This window comes from Monodelphis domestica, chromosome 1 (assembly GCF_027887165.1).
Source record: "Monodelphis domestica isolate mMonDom1 chromosome 1, mMonDom1.pri, whole genome shotgun sequence".
In the NCBI taxonomy this organism is placed as follows: domain Eukaryota; kingdom Metazoa; phylum Chordata; class Mammalia; order Didelphimorphia; family Didelphidae; genus Monodelphis; species Monodelphis domestica.
The window spans coordinates 573214213-573234781 of NC_077227.1; the positions used below are offsets into that span (position 1 = coordinate 573214213).

A 20569-nucleotide genomic window follows, 5' to 3' on the forward strand; every position below is an offset into this window, starting at 1 on the left:
TTTATCTTTAGTACTAATAGATGTTTCATTAGAACTTGATCCTTTAAAGACTGTTCTGCCTGGAAGCCAAGCAGTACATTAAATACAGTGCTGGACCAGGAGTCAGAAAGAATTGATTTCAAATCCTGATTCACACACTTACTAATTTCTGAGACTTTGGGCAAGTCACTTAAATTGTCTAACTTATCTGTGAAATGTTGATAATAACAGCACCTATCTCTCAAGATTCTTATGAGAATAAAATGATTTAATATTTGTAAAATACTTTACACACCTTAAAGTGTTCTATAAATGCTGGCTATTATTATTACTGCTACTTAGGTAAGCAAGAATACCTTTTGGTGATATGGTGGCTTTTCCACATATGATGATAATATCTTAATTTTGAAAGCACTGTGGTAGTTAATAAGTCAATCAACCAATAAACATTTATTAAGTGATTGTTTTGTGCCAGTGACTGAGTTAAGAGCTGAAATTGGTAAAGCCATTATTACTACAACTTTAATTTTAGATCTGCTCTGTTTACTTTTCTATGAGTTTGCTACACCCCTGAAGCAGTCTTTTAGGACTTTAAAATGAACAGCTTTTCTCCTTTTTTCCCTATAACTGCATCCATCTTACTGGTGGGTCTCCTTGGGTATGACAGTTCTATTCATGAGAATCTTTCTGAGATTATCACTCTCCGAGTGTTGAACGTTGATGGACCCCTGATAGATAGAAACTTTCAATCTTTTTATTTTATGTAGATTCATTATGCAGATGAATTCTTAGTCAGAAGTTAATCTGCCCAATTCTATAGAGGAGCAGAAGATTTGGGGCATCAAGGAGCCTTAAAAATCATCCAGGCCGACCATTTCATTTTAAGGATAAGTGAAACTGAGACTTGAGAAAGGAAGTGACTAATCTAAATATCTGATGTGTGAAACCACAAATAACTTGGTGTTTATCTGAGATGTTGATTTTTGGAACTATTTCAATTTTTGAAGTAGTTTTCTTTACCAACCCTCAGTTTCTTGAGGGTACCTTTTAATTATACTGGTTCATCTGTCCCTATCATGTATGACCTTGGGTAAATCATTTAAATTCTATGTGCTACACTTGTAAAAAAAATCAAAATTAAACAATTAAAATGTGGGAATTGAACTAGTTAAAATAAGGTATTTTCTAACTTTATCTTCAAATTTTTGAGATTCTTGTTATATGCTGCCTAATTGCAGAAGGGCATGGTTCAATAATTAGAGAGCCAACATAGAGGGATTATAAGAGCAATGGACTGGACATCAGAAGATCTGACTTCTGGTCTACCAGACATAATTATCTATGTAATCTTAGATGAATCATTTGATATTCCTGAGCCTCAATGTACTATTTTATAAAATGGATGAGGTAGACTAAATGCCCATGACCCCAAAAGTCCTCTTTCAGTTCCAACAATGTATAATTTTACCATCAATGAAATGGATAGTTCTGCCATGTAGCAATTAATTTGGGAAAAAAAGATGAGTAACTAATTTTCAAAGAAAAAGACATTCAGAGGGAATAGATAATCTCTTCACTGAAATGATATTCTAACTAAACAGTTCAACATATCTATCAGGGTATAAACCACTTTTTGTATTTAAAATCTTACTAGTTGTCCAAGAATTGACTGCTGAGCTAGGAATTTGATGTGGAATGACCTAAACACATAGACTAATAATAGTCACTGAATCAACCTAAAGTAAATTCTTACTTTATAAGATTAGAAGCCACATATGTAGTAACTTTTATTTTACTTGCTCTAAGCATTTTATATAATTAATATAAGGCATAGAAAGAATACCATATATTTTGGTTGTCTCTAAACTAGCTAGGCAAGATAATTGGGAATTTTTTGAGGGTGGAGGAGAAGAGGATATTGTATTTTGTGGGAGAGGAGTATATGTAGGGGGTCTTTTCTATAAAATAAAAATTATATACTCTTAGAACCAAAAGAAGAGCATGTTTTCTGGTGGTTTTGCACATATGCTTGCACACATATATATTTGCTTTGCTCTGATTAATAAATAATATAAATTGAGTTTATTTGTAGATCATATAAAGAAAAGAGAGATATTTAGTGGTACATACTATGAAAGTCTAACCCTTGATAAAGAATGAAAATAGGTGGAATTACAGAAAAGCAACCTATTTAAACACAGTCAGAAAAAAACAAACAAACAAACGATGAAATTCTCAGAAATTTTTTAAATGCCAGAAGGGACCTTCTTATAAGTTTGGAATTATACAGTGACCTTTGGTTTTTATCTGAAGTACTTTCATTCAGGTCTTTTACACAACTAATTTATGCCCCAAACAATATCGGTTCTCAATTATAATAATTAAGCAAAAGCAACACCCACAACTGCACAATTTAAATATCTAATAGGCCTCCAAAAACACTGGCTTGAACTACAGTTTTGTCTCTAGAAAACTCTAAAGTATTGACCCAGAACATGAAGAAAGCTAAACTTGACTTCTCCAAAGTGGTGGTCTTTTTGCAAAGGACTCTTGTCCAAGGAATATCAGGATCCTTCCGTGGCAGCTACTCAGAAAACATTAAAATGCCAATTTAATGCATTGAAATTCAATTCATATTATCTACAGAACAATTTTGAGTCAGTGAAACCTTTACAGTACAGACCATAAGTGGAGTCAGAGAAAAGAGATGAAACAGATGGCTACTGATCATATGTCAGAAATGAATGATAGTTTCTTTTTTTTAATTTTTGTGTGCTTTTTTTTTCTTTCTCCTTGGAGGGGTGGGGTGTTGACTGGGCGGGTGGAGACTTGGACAAGGGAGGAGGAAAGAAAACAAGACAATAGGATAGACTGAAGACTACATGGCAAGCATTCTGAAGAAGGCCAGACACCAGGTACATCGCTTATTGGCTTCAAAACAAGCCTATGCTTGTCCTTGCCTCACAGATGCACCAAGGGGAACAAATGAAAGGGGAGGGAGGAGGAGGAGGAGAGAAAAAGAAGAAAAAGGGGAGACAGAGGAGTTAGTGCTCAAGAATAAACAAAAATGTCATGACTCGTGGGCACGGGGCCCAGAATGATTAAGAGTCCTGAAAAATGAAAATGTACTTAGAGCACAATTACATGCCAGTGTCTTAAGCCAAATGTTTCTAGGTTTTAGATCACCCACCTTTTTACCCTGCCCCTGCGAAATAGCTGCAAACTGTGTTTGGGTATATGTTGCTATCAAGTGCACAGGAGGGATCCCCCAAGAGTAAATTATGCAGAAATCAGGAAGCCACAAGCCAGACTGAACACAAATTTTTACCCTCTGAAAGGTGGGGGAGGGCAGAAGGGAAAAAACCAAACACATTTTTTTTTCTTAAAAAAATAAGAAAATAAAATACAAAATCTCACCTGTCATTGAGATAAACCTAAGCAAAAAAGAACATTCATCAATCCTTCCATAATAGAAAAAATGATTGATTACAGTTTTATGCAGACTAGTCTAGGGGCATTATACTCCAGAGATGTTCATTTCTTAGGGCCACGAAATTAGACTCTCCTCAATCTCTTGGGATTTCTGTGATATAAACAGGCACAAAACACACCCTGGATGAATATTTTGCCAGAATAAAATGCCAGATGTCCACATAGGGAGGCATCCTTAGCAGCTACCTAATCTACTACAGATTCTAAAACAACATTCTACGTGCATAAATAAATTAGCCATTTCCACCCCCATGCCTGCCTTACCTCCTTAGAGCATCTTATCCATGACTGATCTTCCGCTGTGGCCAATTTTTAGATGTGAAGTCCACCCAGCTAATCCATCCTCAGCCCCACACTTGTCAGAGCCCTGAGGATGTCTTCTCTGCCCACACCTGGCGGGCAGTGCCCTCCCCAGGACCAGCTCCTTCACTTTAAGGGTAATTAAAGACAAGAGAGGCTGCTGCTGGATGACAAAGGTTTTCTTGCCAGTCCCCTCCCTTATAGCCCCGCGATCAAAATTAAATCCATCTCTCCCGCATGAGGCTTCAGAGGAATGAGAGTGCTTCACTGTTGCCTATACTGACAAAGAGAAGGACCCCGGGTGCAGGCAGAGCCCCCTCTAGCGGGTTAGGGGCCTCGATGCAGCTTCCAAGGAAGGAAACCTTGCTGCAATCCCCACCTACTCTCTACTGCTGCAGTCTGGAAGATGATGCAACAGACCAGATTTGATGTCATAGACTATTTGGAAGAGGCCTGAGAGATGCTCTAATACAGGCCCCCCAGTTTATAAGAGAAGACACCGAGGCCCAGGGGAAGTGATTTAAAGTCTTGTAACAAATTAATGACAAAAGATTTAGGAACTTTTTGGATTTCATCCAAATTCAGGTATTAATATTTTTAATGACCAAAAATTAGAACTAGTAACTAATATGGTCGTTTTGTTCTGGGAGAGGTGGTGAGATGAGAATTCTTAATCTGAGCTATGGAAGCAAAGGAGTGTGATGTGTTATATTAAATAAATCACTTTTCTCCCTGAGCCTCAATTTTCTCATCCATAAAATAGGGATGAGAAAACTTATACCATCTCCCTCCCAGGATTGCTGTGAGGAGTTACTCTGTAAACTGTAATGTATTATAAAAAAAATCATAATCATATGCCTTTGATCCTATCATATTCTTTAGGAATTAATTATTCTGGCTGTGTGCCCCTGGGAAGTTATTTAACCCCCTTTGCCTAGTCCTTACAACTCTTCTGCCTTGGAACTAAAAACACAGTATTGATTCTAAGATGGAAGGTAAAGGTTTTTTTCTTTGTTTGTTTAAGAACTAATTATTCTGGGAGCAGCTAAGTGGCTCAGTGGAATGAGAACCAGGTCCAGAAATGGGAGGCTCTTGTTTCAAATTTTGCCTCAGACACTTCCTAGCTGTGTGACCCTGGGCAAGTTACTTAACCCCCATTGCCTAGCTCTTACCACTCTTCTGCCTTGGAACCAATACTCAGTATTGATTCTGAGACAGAAGGTAAGGGTTTAAGAAAAAAAGAATTAATTATTCTCATTTTTCCTTTATCAGATTCTCTCTTCCTTTCTCTCATTCTCTCCTATCTACTCAGTATTTTACATATGAAAGTATGTTCAGTTTTACTACATCCTAAATAAAAAGTTTCAGAGCATCCTTTAATTTTGGCATTCCTTTAGTCTATCATGTTATATCTCACCATCCTATCAACTTATGTTTGCCCTCTTTTTACTAGAAAGTTGTTTATTTGGTTTCTCCTTCCTAGCAACTGACTTATCATTTCCTTAGAATGTGACTTTTGATACCAACAACCTTCTGAAACCATTCTCTCTAAGATTAACAATAATCTTCTAATTGATGGATCTAATAAACACCTATCTGTCCTTATTTTCATGGAATCACAGAATTTTATAGTTTAAAGGAACCTTAAAACCTCTCTAGTCTAACCTACATCTGAAAAAGAATCCTTACAAGGCACTTGTGGTTTTCAGAACTCTCCTTAAAGACCTTCATTGAAGGGAAAACCCTCTATCCTTCCTGAGGAAGCTCTGGATACTTCTGGATAGCACTAATGGTTAGAGTTTTCCTGATAACAAACCTATCCCTTCAGTTTCCACCCACTGATTGCTATTTGTTCTTCCCTTCACCTCCCTGCAAGCACCATCAAAAAACAAAAACAAGAAAACAAAAAAGCCAAGTTTAATTCTTCTATAACCCTTCTGAAACTTTTGATTCTGTTGACCATTCCTTCTTCTTCCTTGATTTTCGTGCCATTCCTCTCTCCTACTGCTCTTACCTACATGACCACTCCTCAGTCTCCTTTGCTGGTTCGTTGTTTACCCTTACCTCTGAAGCATAATCTTTCTCTTTTTTTTTTCTTCCTGAACTCTCTCTATAAATTATTTCATTAGGTCTCATGAGTCCAATTCTCACTTCTAAAAAAATGATGATCAAATCTTTATCTCTAACTCCAATCTCTCTCTTGATTTCCAATTCTCTGCTAGACGTTTCTACCAGTGCTTCAAAGTCAACATGTTTTGAACCTAACTCTTTACCCTCCTTTCCACTAAATCTACCCAAATCTAATTTGCCTCCAAACTTGCCAATTTCTGTTTCGGTTATCACTACCCTCCCAGTAATCTAGATTTAAAAGTTCAGTTATCCTAGGTTTTTTCCTTTTTGCCCTCTGACATACATCTATTCAATTGCCAAGTTCTGTCCATCCTACTTCCACAACATTTCTTGTATCCTTACCCTTCTCCCCACTCATGTGAATGCTACCCTACTTCATAGGCTCTTATCACCACTCACCAAGACTATTAGAAGAGCTTCCCTCTATTTCCATCTTGTCCTCTTTTCAATCCCTCCTCAGACAGCTGATAAAATAATATTCCTATAGATGCAGAAAAAGCCTTTGATAAAATACAACACCCATTCCTATTAAAAACACTAGAAAGCATAGGAATAGAAGGGCCGTTCCTAAAAATAATAAACAGTATATATCTAAAACCATCAGCTAATATCATCTGCAATGGGGATAAACTAGATGCATTCCCAATAAGATCAGGAGTGAAACAAGGATGCCCATTATCACCTCTACTATTTGACATTGTACTAGAAACACTAGCAGTAGCAATTAGAGAAGAAAAAGAAATTGAAGGCGTCAAAATAGGCAAGGAGGAGACCAAGTTATCGCTCTTTGCAGATGACATGATGGTCTACTTAAAGAATCCTAGAGATTCAACCAAAAAGCTAGTTGAAATAATCAACAACTTTAGCAAAGTTGCAGGATACAAAATAAACCCACATGTCATCAGCATTTCTATATATTTCCAACACAGCTCAGCAGCAAAAACTAGAAAGAGAAATCCCATTCAAAATCACCTTAGACAAAATAAAATACTTAGGAATCTATCTCCCGAGACAAACACAGGAACTATATGAACACAACTACAAAACACTCTCCACACAACTAAAATTAGACTTGAGCAATTGGAAAAACATTAACTGCTCATGGGTAGGACGAGACAATATAGTAAAAAAGACCATCCTACCCAAACTTATCTATCTATTTAGTGCCATACCCATGGAACTTCCAAAAAATTTCTTTACTGATTTAGAAAAAACCATAACAAAGTTCATTTGGAATAACAAAGGAATAAGGATATCCAGGGAAATAATGAAAAAAAAATACAAAGGAAGGGGGCCTTGCAGTCCCAGATCTCAAACTATATTACAAAGCAGCAATCATCAAAACAATTTGGTACTGGCTAACAGACAGAAAGGAGGATTAGTGGAATAGACTTGGGGCAAGTGACCTCAGCAAGACAATATATGATAAACCCAAAGATCCCAGCTTTTGGGTCAAAAACCCACTATTCGATAAAAACTGCTGGGAAAATTGGAAGACAGTGTGGGAAAGATTAGGTTTGGACCAACACCTCACACCCTACACCAAGATAAATTCAAAATGGGTGAATGACTTGAACATAAAGGAAACTATAAGTAAATTAGGCAAACACAGAATAGTATACATGTCAGACCTTTGGGAAGGAAAAGACTTTAAAACCAAGCAAGACATAGAAAGAGTCACAAAATGTAAAATAAATAATTTCAACTACATCAAATTAAAAAGCTTTTGTACAAACAAAACCAATATAACTAAAATCGGAAGGAAAGCAACAAATTGGGAAGCAATCTTCATAAAAACCTCTGACAAAGGTTTAATTACTCAAATTTACAAAGAGCTAAATCAATTGTACAAAACATCAAGCCATTCTCCAATTGATAAATGGGCAAGGGACATGAACAGGCAGTTCTCAGCCAAAGAAATCAAAACTATTAATAAGCACATGAAAAAGTGCTCTAAATCTCTTATAATCAGAGAGATGTAAATCAAAACAACTCTGAGGTATCACCTCACACCTAGCAGATTGGCTAACATGACAGCTATGGAAAGTAATGAATGCTGGAGGGGATGTGGCAAAGTAGGGACACTAATTCATTGCTGGTGGAGTTGTGAATTGATCCAACCATTCTGGAGGGCAATTTGGAACTATGCCCAAAGGGCGATAAAAGACTGTCTGCCCTTTGATCCAGCCATAGCACTGCTGGGTTTGTACCCCAAAGAGATAATAAGGAAAAAGACATGTACAAGAATATTCATAGCTGCACTCTTTGTAGTGGCAAAAAATTGGAAAACGAGGGGATGCCCTTCAATTGGGGAATGGCTGAACAAATTGTGGTATATGTTGGTGATGGAATACTATTGTGCCAAAAGGAATAATAAAGTGGAGGAATTCCATGGAGACTGGAACAACCTCCAGGAAGTGATGCAGAGCGAAAGGAGCAGAACCAGGAAAACATTGTACACAGAGACTGATACACTGTGGTACAATCGAAGGTGATGGACTTCTCCTTTAGGGTCAATGCAATGTCCCAGAACAACTTGCAGGGATCTAAAAAACACTATCCACAAGCAGAGGATAAACTGTGGGAGTAAAAACACCGATGAAAAGCAACTGCTTGACTACAGGGGTTGAGGGGAAATGACTGAGGAGAGACTCTAAATGAACACTCTAGTGCAAATACCAACAACATGGAAATGGGTTCGAATCAAGAACACATGTGAAACCCAGTGGAATCACGTGTCGGCTATGGGGGAGGGGGAAGAAAAGAAAATGATCTTTGTCTCTAATGAATAATGCTTGGAAATGATCAAATAAAAAATTATTTAAAAAAATAATATCCTAAATCACAAGGTTGACCCTTTCATAACCAAGTTAAAAACCTTGACTGCTCTCCAATTGCCTCTGTAACAAAATATAAATTCATCAGTCTAGCACTGTAAGCCTGCAACAATGGACCTTTAATTACCTTTCTGGCTTTATTTTCATTGGTTTCTTTTATAGATTGTACCTTATAGTCAAATAGACCATTAGCTATTTCTCTAACTTGACATTACACCAGAAATGGTTCATTTGCACAGATTATCTCCTTTGCCTGGTATCTATTACTTCATTATTTCATCCTATCAGCATCTTCCTCTTCTTTCTTTCTCTTTAAACCCTTACCTTCTTTCTTAGAATCAATACTGTGTACTGGTTCTAAAACAGATGAGTGATTAGGGCTAGGCAATGGGGGTTAAGTGACTTGCTCAGGGTCATGCAGCTAGGAAGTGTCTAAGGACACATTTGAACCCAGCACCTCCCATCTCCAGGTCTGGCTCCCTATCCACTGAGCCATCTAGCTGCCTCTCTTCTTCTTTTTTCAAGTTTTTATTCTTCTGTCACCTAATTTTTGCCTTTTTATCTCCAGTGCTCAAGGCTAGAACCTGGCAAACAAACGTTTACATACTGCTTTAAGGTAAGTAAATATAACTATATATACATATGGATACATATATATTTAATTTAATTTGAGCTTCATAAATCTATGAGGTAGGTGCTATTTCTACAACCAATTTAAAGATGAGAAAACTGAAAATAAAAAAGTTAAATGACTCCCCCAGAATTAAACAGCTAGGAAATGTCCGAGGCTCTATTCAAAATCAAGTCTTTCTGCTCCTGGTTTTCAGCACTTGAATGTTCCCATTGCTACCATAATAGGGGGTTGGGGTTGAGCTGGAGGAACAGGAAGGCAACAGCTGCCAATCAGCATCTCTCCCACATTAAGAATACCTGCTGGCAGGAGATAAAAGCCAGGAGGCCCAGAATCTGTAGGTGGATGCTTCTAAACTGGCCTTGTACCATGGCTCCAGCAATGAGTTGTTGACAGGGAAGAATGAGAGAAGCAGTAGAGACCTCTTTGTGATAGGGCCGTATAGTTAGGGATTAAGGATCTTGGGGTTCTTGAATGGTTTTTCCTGGTCTCATAAGAAGGCTTGGGCATTGAACTGGGCTTTAAGCTGACTTAGGCTCTAGATACAGAAAATACCAAAGGCAACAATGACCGAGTCACACAGGCATCGCGGGCCATACCTGCCACCCCTTTAGTAAAATTATTTAGGGCATGCTTTCTGGGGTGAGGACATTTAGACCTGAAGCATTAACTTTGTCCTCTAAAAAGTTCATAGGATCAGAGATAGAGAGAATGGGTCTTATGTCATCTAGTCCAATCTCGTATTATAGATGAAGAGACAAGTCCAAAGAGGTGTAAATGATAGATCCTCATCCAAATCTAGGTCCTTGGACTCTAAATCCAACACTATTTCCATTGAACCATTCCATTTCTTTTCCCAAATTTAATGCAGTTTCATAATTTATAAACAAAAATATCTTATCCCTAGTTCTATACCTACTCCTTTTAATTAAACTGTTTAAGGATCCTGTCATTTATCTGTAATAAAAATGAAATTTGCTGGGAGGAATTATTTCATAAACTTTAATGTACTATACAGATATATTTGTAATAAAGATGGAAGATGGCTTTCAGGTCATCTAGTTCAGCCTTTAACTAACTCAATCATCATTTTATCATGACAAAAAATATTAACTTCTCTTTCTACGACACCAGATATGGGACCAAAGACAACTTATTTCCCTTTTCTGGGGACTTGATTTTCTCATCTAGGCAGACTAAACTATGAAGTACTGAAAATGGGGGCCTGATTCTTCTGTTTTCATCTCCCCTCTCAGGTGGGAATAGTGCTAGAACTCTGCAGAACAAAGATAAAAACAATAAATTGAAAATCACAAAAGGAGCCAGATAAAGTAGAGACTCACTTATAAAATATTTTAGGAAGCAAAACCTGCAATTTCTGCTGAATTTGTTGAGAATAGTACAAGTCAAGAACCAGATTTCTGTGATCATGCCCTCAGCCCTTAACTGGGGACTGGCTAACCATTTGTTGAACTGAATTTTATTCAGGGAAAAAAGACCTGACCTATAATGTATCCATATAATGATAAGCTTTACATTGTAATTATAGACGGTCAAAGCTGGGAACCTAAAGATGCTTTATGTCAACTCCTTCCTTTTATAGACAACAAAACTGAAACAAAGAGAGAAGTAATTTTCCCAGAGTCTCACAGCTAATTTAGTGGTAGGGACTAGATCTTGTAAGCTTAGTGCTACCACACTACCAATGACCTCACTTAAGTGGGAGTTCCAGAGAACTTAGTACTTTTCCTCCATTATTGAGTTTAAACAAGCTCTCTGATATCATGACTTCTTTTTTTTAAATCCTTTCCTTTCATCTTAGAAATAATACTATGTATTGGTTCTAAGGCAGAAGAGTGGTAAAGGTTAGGCAATGGGGTTAAGTAGCTTCCCCCTCTTTGTGGATTCTCAACAGTGAAGGATGTTTCAGGTCATCTAGTCCAATCTGTAATTCAATCATCTTATCATGACATAAAATATTAACTTATGTTTCTACCTCACCAGATATGCAACCATGGACAAACAACTCATTCCACCTCCTTTGGAACTCAATTTTCTCATCTAGGGAGACTGAATTATGAAAAACAACTGAAGATGGGTTCCTGATTCTTCTGTTTTCATCTCCTCCTCTGGTAGGAATGGTACTAGAACTTGGCAGGTGGTGGAAACAGATATTGTTTAGTCAGAGACTGTCTCACTTTGAATTTTGTATCCCTAGCACAGTGCCTGACTTAATAAATGATTATTGATCTATTTAGTGCCCCAATAATAGTTGTATTATACTACTAGAAAGAGAGACTTTGGAGATAGAAGACCCTAGTTAAAACTCAAGTCCTATCACTTTTTGAGCTTAGATCAATAATATAAGGAATCTGGGATCCAGAGACCTTACTTGGCACATCTCTAGATCACCAAAAATGATATAGTTTGATCGATTGTCTTTGATGATCCCTTCCAGCCCTAAATCTATGATTCTATTATCCTAATTACACATACCTACTTACAGAGATCATTTGATAGTAGTGGGGAAGTTGTTTCTATTCTCATTGTATCTGCCAAATAAGCCATCAACAAGAATGAGAAAGGCATACATTTGAAGTCCCTAAAACTTCCAACCATTTTGAACTACAAATATAGAGTATAAAAGAAATCATAATGAACAAGGATCATATGGAATCTATTAAGGAATATGACCAAGGAGAGCCTCCCCTGATTAAAAACAAAACTTCATTTCATTTACAAATGGCCAGGGAGGTGATTCCATTGTCCAAGGCATGAATTTCGAAGTTGGAGGCTACTTAAGAAAAGTAGTCAATCTTCAACCTCAGCATGAATTTCCTCTAAAACATCCCTGAAAAGATCATTCAGCCTCTGTCCAAAGTCTTAAGAGTTATGCCATTTAATAATGAACTGGAATTTGGTACAATCCCAGTTCACCTAAGATAAAAGTAGGTCCCTAGTGGCTCCCACATGACAATAGTAAGTACTTAAAAATGTGCCAAGTGCTTTTCCAAAAATCAAACCTAAACTTTCTAGTAGCACAATGCCTGGTACATAATAGATGCTTATTCTCTTCCCTTTTCCTTATCTCTAAAAATGGCAACCACTACTTTTCAATTATTTCTTGGCTACACTATCATACCATTGATACATATTGAGCTTGTAGTCCATTAAAACCTCCAGCTCTGGGGGCAGCTGGGTGGCTCAGTGGATTGAGAGCCAGGCCTAGAGATGGGAGGTCCTAGGTTCAAATCTGGCCTCAGACACTTCTCAGCTGTGTGACCCTGGGCAAGTCACTTGACCCCCATTGCCTAGCCCTTCCCACTCTTTTGCCTTGGAGCCAATACACAGTATTGACTCCAAGATGGAAGGTAAGGGTTAAAAAAAATCACAAGCTCTTTGAAGGGCCATATAATCTGATTCTGGCTTCTTAACCCATCTCACAGATTACACAGTCATCTAGTAGCAGAGCTTGGATTAGGTAAGGGTTTAAAAAACAAACAAACAAACAAAAAAAAAAACCTCCAGCTCTTATTCAGACAACCTGTTGTCTTGTCATATCTCCCCCATCTTGCATCTATGAAATTGACCTTGTGAATTCAAGTATAAGATTTTATATTTATATTTCAATATATTCAATATATATTATTATATATTATATATATATTTATATTTATGTTTATTAAATTTAATCTTGCTAGTTTTAACCAAATGTTCTACCTGTCAATATCATTTTATATACTGTCCTTGGATCTGTTAGCCATTCATCCAGCTTTTAGTCATCAGGAAATGTGATAAACATGCCATTTGGATCTTGATCAAAATCACTGATTAAAATGTTACAGAGTATAGGACTGAGCCCAAATTCCAGAATCACATCATTAGAGATTTCCTTCCAAGGTAATCCAACTCTTCTGAAGTCATGCATTTAATACTGGGCATTATATTTTTAGGAAGAATATGAATGCCTTTTTTACAAATTATGTTTAGCCTGTTCAAAAACTACTTAACTGTATTGTCATTCTACCCCATTTATCTCCATCTTGTTCAGAAGAATAGGGTGAGGAACTACCAAATGCTTTGCTGAAATCTGGATGAACTTTATGAAATTCCCCTAAAATGAAGCTATTTTGGCATAACATGTTTTTTTTAAGCCCTTACCTTCTGTTGTAGAATCAACATCGTGTATTGTAAGGGTTAGGCAATGGGGGTTAAGTGACTTCCCACAGTCACACAGCTAGGAAGTACCTGAGGGCAGATTTGAACTCAGGACCTCCCATTTCTAGACCTGATTCTGAATCCACTGAACCACCTAGCTGCCCCTTTTGGCATAATATGTTTCAAAAAAAAAAAAACTATGTACTTCAATACTTCCAGTCATCCAGTTTCACAACCTAGCAACTATCTTTGACCCTTTCATTTCCCCTTGTTCCCACTATATCATCCAGTTGGTCAGTTTTCTGCCACTCTCTCCTCTTCCAACTCCTCTCTCACAGGAAGAGGTGATCCTTCACCTTGCTAAGTAAGGCTGACCCCATGCACAAGTAATTTCATTCCCCCCTGCCTTCTCCAACATAACGGTACCTCCATCATCCCCACTTCCCTCCCTTATCTTCAGTCTCTCCCTATCTAAGATCTGATTCCCTGCTGCCTACCAACATGCTCAGGTCTTCCCCATCCTCAAAAAGACCCCATTCTTTATCCATCATCTCCCCACTATTCTGTTTTCTATATTTCTGGCTAAAAGTCCTTGAGAAGGCTAAGTATAATAGATGTCTCCTACCTTTCCCTTTCTTCCCAACTCTACAGTCTGTCTTCTGGCATTAGTACCCAAACAAAACCCTCTCCAAAGTTGCTCACAGTCTCTTCATTGACAATCCAATGCCTTTTTTCTTGACCCTCATCGTTCTGGACTTCTGCAGCCTTTGACACCGTCCATCACCCTCTTCTCCTTGATACTCTCTTCTCTCTACGTTTATGTGACACTGCTCTCTCCTGGTTCCCCCCACACCTAACGGTCCACTTCCTCTCAGTCTCCTTTGCTATATGTATCTTCATCCAGGTCATGCCCACACACGGGTGTCCCACAGGGTTTTGTTCTGGGCCCTCTTCTCTCTTTTTACCATTTCATTGGATGACTTCTTCAGCTCTCATGGATTCATTTAGTATCTCGATATTGATGATCCTTCCATCTGTTTATCCGGTCCTAAGCTCTCTACTGGACTCTGGTTTCACATTTCCAGCTGCCTATTGGACATCTTAAACTGGATGTCTAGTCAATATCTTAAACTCAATAGTTCCTCCCCCTATCTTCCCCACTTCCAAACTTCTCTGTTATGGGCAACAGCATCGCCATCCTTGTAGTCTCCAAGGTTTGAAACCTGGGTATCATCCTAGACTCACTCTCTCTCATCTCCCAAACCCATATCTGTGGCCAAGGTCTGCTGATTTTACCCCAGAACACCTCTCATATGAAATACCCTCCCTTTTCATCTCTGATTCTTGGTTTCTCGGACTTCTATCCCATCCCAGCTAAAATTTTGCCTTCTATAGGAAGCCTTTCCCCAATTCCTTGTTATTCTAGGATCATCTCTATGTAGGTTACAAAATATTTGTATTTATATAATAAAAATATTTGTTAACATAATAAAGTTTGTATGGAGTTGCATGTTGTCTCCCTCCCTGTAAATTCCTTGAGAGCAGAGTCTGTTCTTTATTTTTTGTACTTAATAAATGCTTAGTAAATTAAATTAAACTGAATGCTGACTCTGTGATCTACATTCTTTTACTAAAATATTCACAACCCATCTCATTAATGATGCATAAGAATATAAAGAAGAAAAATCAAACTAATTAACCTAAATATTTAAGCCTTCTTTTTCTCCATCACCCTAAAAATTAAAACAAAACAAAACACAGAGGACATTTGCCCTCTCTATTGCTGTGGCAAACTTTCCTCACTAATAGTAATTCAAGAGGTCACATCTATCAGTTCTTTCCTTCCCTGGATAGTTTATTTGAATCTGGTGACAATAAAGTTTTGCTATTCATAGAACACTATTTTAGGCACCAGGAGATAGTAATTTAACAACAGCAGCAATAACCTTACCCTTATAAAAATTATATATTAGAATCATAAGCTCAGGGGAAGCTAGGTGGCTCAATGGATTGTGAGCAAGTTCTAGAGTCAAGAGGTTCTGGGTTCAAATCTAACCTCAGATACTTCCTAGCTATGTAACCCTGGGCAAGTCACTTGACTAGTCCTTACCACTTTTCTGCTTTGGAACCAATAAATAATATTGATTCTAAGATGGAAGGTGGATTTAAAAAAAAAAGAAGCATAGGCTCACAGAAAGTTGCATTGAAAGCAAACTTAGAAAATGTCCAGTTTAACACTTTCACTTTACAGATGAGGAAATTTAATAATAATAACAATAACAACATTTATGTAGCGCCTAATATATGCCAATCACTTTATAAATTTATCTCATTTCATCCTTACCACAACCCTAAGAAGTAGGTGAATTATTATCCTCATTTTACAAACAAGGAAACTGAGGCAAAGAGAGGTTACCAGGGTCACATAGCTAGTAAATATCTGAAGCTGGGTTTGAACTCACTTCCTGGACCTAGCGCTATATTTACTGCCCATAAAGGTAAAGAACTTAATCTATATCTCAGTAGCCTAGAACTAAGTTCTCCAAAAACACTGCTATTTCTGTTACATAACACTGACTCACTCCCAGGGGGATATATGACTGATATACAAATAATTATAATTTTTTAAAAAATGATCCTCAATCTTCTCTGTCAAACATTTTGCCCCTTCAAGATCTTTGGTATAATAATTATGCAGCCCTGGGTTTCTCCTCTTTTCATCAATAATCTTGGAGTTCTATACCCTCTGCCAAGACCCTAGTTGAGAGGCATCTGGTCTAATGTAAGGAAAGTGTCAAATAGCATAAATCAATGCATAAAAATTTAAATCTTTCTCCTCTAAAGATAAATGGGGAAAAATGTTTTCCTGGGAATCTTTTAATTTCTTCACATTTTGCCACTGCATTTCAATATCATCTCTATTTAAGAAAACTTAAGTGGTTATTTTTATTATTTAGTTGTCAGCCTTGTGTACAGGCAGACTGTTTCAGAATAATAGAACATTAGATCTGAGACCTCAAAAGTCATCTAGTCTAATCTGTATCTGAATAGGAATTTTCTCTAAATCAGGGGGGTCAAATACACAGCCCAAAGACCAATATTCTCTAGTACAATTGGATCAAATTAAAATATAACTGGGAAATACTTAACAAAATAAATAAAAATACAATAGAACATAAATGTTTTTTTTCTAAAATAACACATAGCCACAGAATCCTTATGTACAGTTTAATATCCCATTTCTATCTGATTTTAACCCCACTGATATGCATCATCCCTGATAAGTGCTCTTCTACCTCTGTTTGAAGATCTCCAATAAGGGGAGAAATGTGGTCCAATAAAGAAGGCCAATGGTACTAGTATAAACACAACTAATCTCATTTTTTCTACTATAATTATTTGTATATTAATTGTATGCCCCTCTTGGAGTGGATCAATATTATTTAATAGAAACGACACTGTGCAGGGAAATCTTAGTTGTAGACTCCTGAGACATAGGTTAAATGTCTTCCCCTTAGTGGATAGCTAGGTAGTGCAGTGGATAAAGCACTGGACTTAGTCAAGGAGACCTGTGCTCAAATCCAGCCTCATATCCTGTGTGGCCTTGAGCAAGTCACTTAACCTCTGCTTACTCTATTATCTATTCTATTTTTCAAAACCTCTAATTATTTTTTTAACCCTTACTTCTATAATCAGTACTGTGTATTGGTTCCAAGGCAGAAGAGCAGTATGGGTTAGGCAATGCAGGTTAAGTGACTTCCCCAGGGTCACACAGCTGGGAAGTGTCTGAGGTCAGATTTGAACCTAGGACCTCCCATCTCTAGGCCTGGCTCTCAATTCACTGAACTACCCAGCCGTCCCCCAAAAGCTCTAATTGTAAGGAGATTTTTCTTCCATTGACCCTAAACTTGTCTGTCTGCAATTTCAATTGGTTGTTGCTTGTTCTGTTTTCAAGTACCAAGCATAATCTTTTTCCCCTATGAAAGCATCTCAAATACATGATCATAGCAATGTTGTTCCCTCTTCAATCTTTCTTTCTAGCTAAACATCCCCAGTTCCTTCAAGTGATCCTACTATGGCATGGCCTTAAGCCCCCTCTTCGTTCTGCTTACCTTTATCTAGACACTCACTAACTTATCAACATTCTTGCTCAAATAGAATGCACCCAAATTTTACAAAATATTCTAGGTGTGCTTCCAGGACAGTGATCATTTTCTATGTCCAAAGACTCGAGGGAGGGCTTTACCTTGGCCAGCAGAAGGGTAACCTCTTCATCAGCAACTAATACAATACAATGTAATGATGGGTGATGTCGGAGAGATGTGGGAAGAGAAAGAAGAGCTCTCAGAAAATGGTTTTCTTTCTTGTGGTTGAAGTATAAAGTAAGATCCTTATCTGAAAGATTTCAGAAGAGTATTGTAAATGATAAGTAGAGAGGGTTTGAAAAAGCCACCGAAGTGAAATGGATAAAGAATCAATTAAGGAGAAGTAGAAGTGTCTGGCTGCAGTGAAGGTCTAGAGGACAAATTATAGAAAAAAAATATGTGGTGGACCCAAACAGTAGTTTTGTGATTTTCTTTAGCTCCATTCATCAGTATAGGTATAGGAGTGATGGGGATAAATAGAGGGCATAATCTAGGGCTGTGGCTGGTCAGTGAGAGGAGAAGGGAAAAGAGATTCAAGAGAAGGAAAAGGTAGAGTTGAATGGATACACCAAGGGATTGAGAATTGAAGGGGAAAAAAAAACTTGTTGCCATCATAGGAGTATGGGAAAGGCAGGGACAATATTAAAGGGTTAGATTCACAATGGATGCTGGTGGAGTTGTGAATTGATCCAACCATTCCGGAAGGCAATTTGGAACTATGCCCAAAGGGTGATAAAATACTGTCTGCCCTTTGATCCAGCCATAGCACTGCTGGGTTTGTACCCCAAAGAGATAATAAGGAAAAAGACCTGTACGAGAATATTCATAGCTGCTCTCTTTGTGGCGGCAAAAAAATGGGAAAATGAGGGCATGCCCTTCAATTGGGGAATGGCTGAACAATTGTGGTATATGTTGGTGATGGAATCCTATTGTGCTCAAAGGAATAATAAAGTGGAGGAATTCCATGGAGACTGGAACAACCTCCAGGAAGTGATGCAGAGCAAAAGGAGCAGAACCAGGAGAACACTGTACACAGAGACTGATTCACTGTGGTACAATTGAACATAATGGACTTCTTTAGCAGCAATGCAGTGATCCAGAAAAATTCTGAGGGACTTATGAGAAAGAACATTATCCACATCCAGAGGAAGAACTGTGGGAGCAGAAACACAAAAGAAAAATAACTGCTTGACCACATGGTTTGATGGGGATATGATTGGGGATGTAGACTCTAAATGATCACCCTAGTACAAATATTAATAATATGTAAATAGTTCTTGATCAATGACACAAGTAAAACCCAGTGGAGCTGCTCATTGCCTATGGGAGGGGGGTGGGAGGCAGAGAGAACATGAATCATGTAACCATGGGAAAATATTCTAAATTAATTAAATAAAAAATTTTCAAATAAAAAAAATTAAGAAATTTAAAAAAATACAATGGAGGTGACAATGAGGACAGAGAACAGGACAGGAGGCCACAGGCCATAGAGAAAGATGGAATGATAAAAGATTATGTTCACATAAAAGATTTTGAGGTCATGGACATTTGGGCAAGTCACCCAAATAGGTTGAATACTCATATAGTCTATCTCTTCATTTTGTCCAAAAAACAAAACAAAAAACAAAACAAAACCAAAAAACCCAACTCAGCATGAAAGACTTTGTAAATGCTTTAAACTACAACTACAGCATTTCAGTGATCTTGGCATCTTATCAAAAAAGTATGCAGTATAAGTAGTAGGACCCATTTTCATTGAAGATTATATTGACTCCTTGTAATCACTGCTTTCTTTTTTAGCTACTCACTAACTTTCCTTTTAAAGATATATTTTTAAATTTTGCTAGGAACAAAAATTGCTCAAAAGACACTAGTGTTCATTTTTTTTTAGATTCATGACATGACATGATTTCCACACTTTCTTTCAAAGCATCTTCTCTCAATGCTAAGCAATCACACAACCAGTTTTAAGATTTTTATTTTATTGATACCTCTAATTTTTTCACCAATGATTTCTAAAAATATAGGGCCCCAGGGGGCAGCTGGGTAGCTCAGTGGATTGAGAACCAAGCCTAGAGAAGGGAAGTCCTAGGTTCAAATCTGACCTTAGACACTTCTCAGCTGTGTGACCCTGGGCAAGTCACTTAACCCCCATTGCCTAGCCCTTACTACTCTTCTGCCTTGGAGTCAATACATAGTATTGACTCCAAGACAGAAGGTGAGGGTTTATAAATAAATAAATAAATGAAATAAAAATATAGGGCCCCCTTTGGACCCTTATTTATAAAGAAAAATTACTAGTGATTTTTAAATGGTGCATACTTAAAAAACACATCTACACAATAAAAGTCTATGTTCTATAACATCTCCATAAGAAAGAAATCACAAATTTCTGGGAGGTGTAAGCCAAACAGAATTTCCTCAGTAAATGAGGCTTTCTTAGCCACAAAACATTGTGAGGACATGTTGATTTGGGGAATGGGGGAAAAGGGAAATGTCAACTGTTGGATAGCACCCCCCATATAAGATATCACTTTTTGTGTTTAAGCTGTTCATTTATAATTTTGTAGAACGTCTGGGACTTTGACCTATAATAGACATTCAGATTTTTCCATTTTTCTCCTCTTTGGATTCTAAGGTTTAAAACAAGTTCCTGCTGAATTAGCTTTTAAGTTTCAGGTTTTACCATAGGGTCTATGTAGTTTTTTGAAAAAGGAGAAAACATCTTACTCATTTATTCTTGCCACTTTTTACCCACATTGGCAATTTAACTAAACACCTAAATCTTTAAGGAACAATTATGTAGAATCACCATAGTTCCAAGTTCTAAAAAGATCTCCTCTGTGGAATTTTGGAGGGTGGAAGAGAATGAGAGATGAGTTTAAAAGGTAAATCCC

General features: G+C 37.4%; 1 protein-coding gene and 1 long non-coding RNA gene across 2 annotated transcripts in view; one reads left to right on the plus strand and one right to left on the minus strand.

Annotated features, from left to right (window-relative positions):
• ADD2 (adducin 2) overlaps window positions 1-4167 on the minus strand; it is a 177589-nt gene extending 173422 nt beyond the window's left edge. Inside the window, exon 1 of the mRNA XM_007476305.3 lies at window positions 3736-4167. The gene's annotated coding sequence lies outside the window, so the exon portion shown is untranslated. The remainder of the gene's footprint in view (window positions 1-3735) is intronic.
• A 99-nt stretch (window positions 4168-4266) lies between these two features.
• On the plus strand, window positions 4267-11950 carry LOC103094997 (uncharacterized). Its single transcript, XR_458892.2, has 3 exons — window positions 4267-4356; window positions 9307-9354; window positions 11374-11950. It is a non-coding gene; the product is annotated as an uncharacterized LOC103094997 (long non-coding RNA).
• Window positions 11951-20569: the final 8619 nt, after the last annotated feature.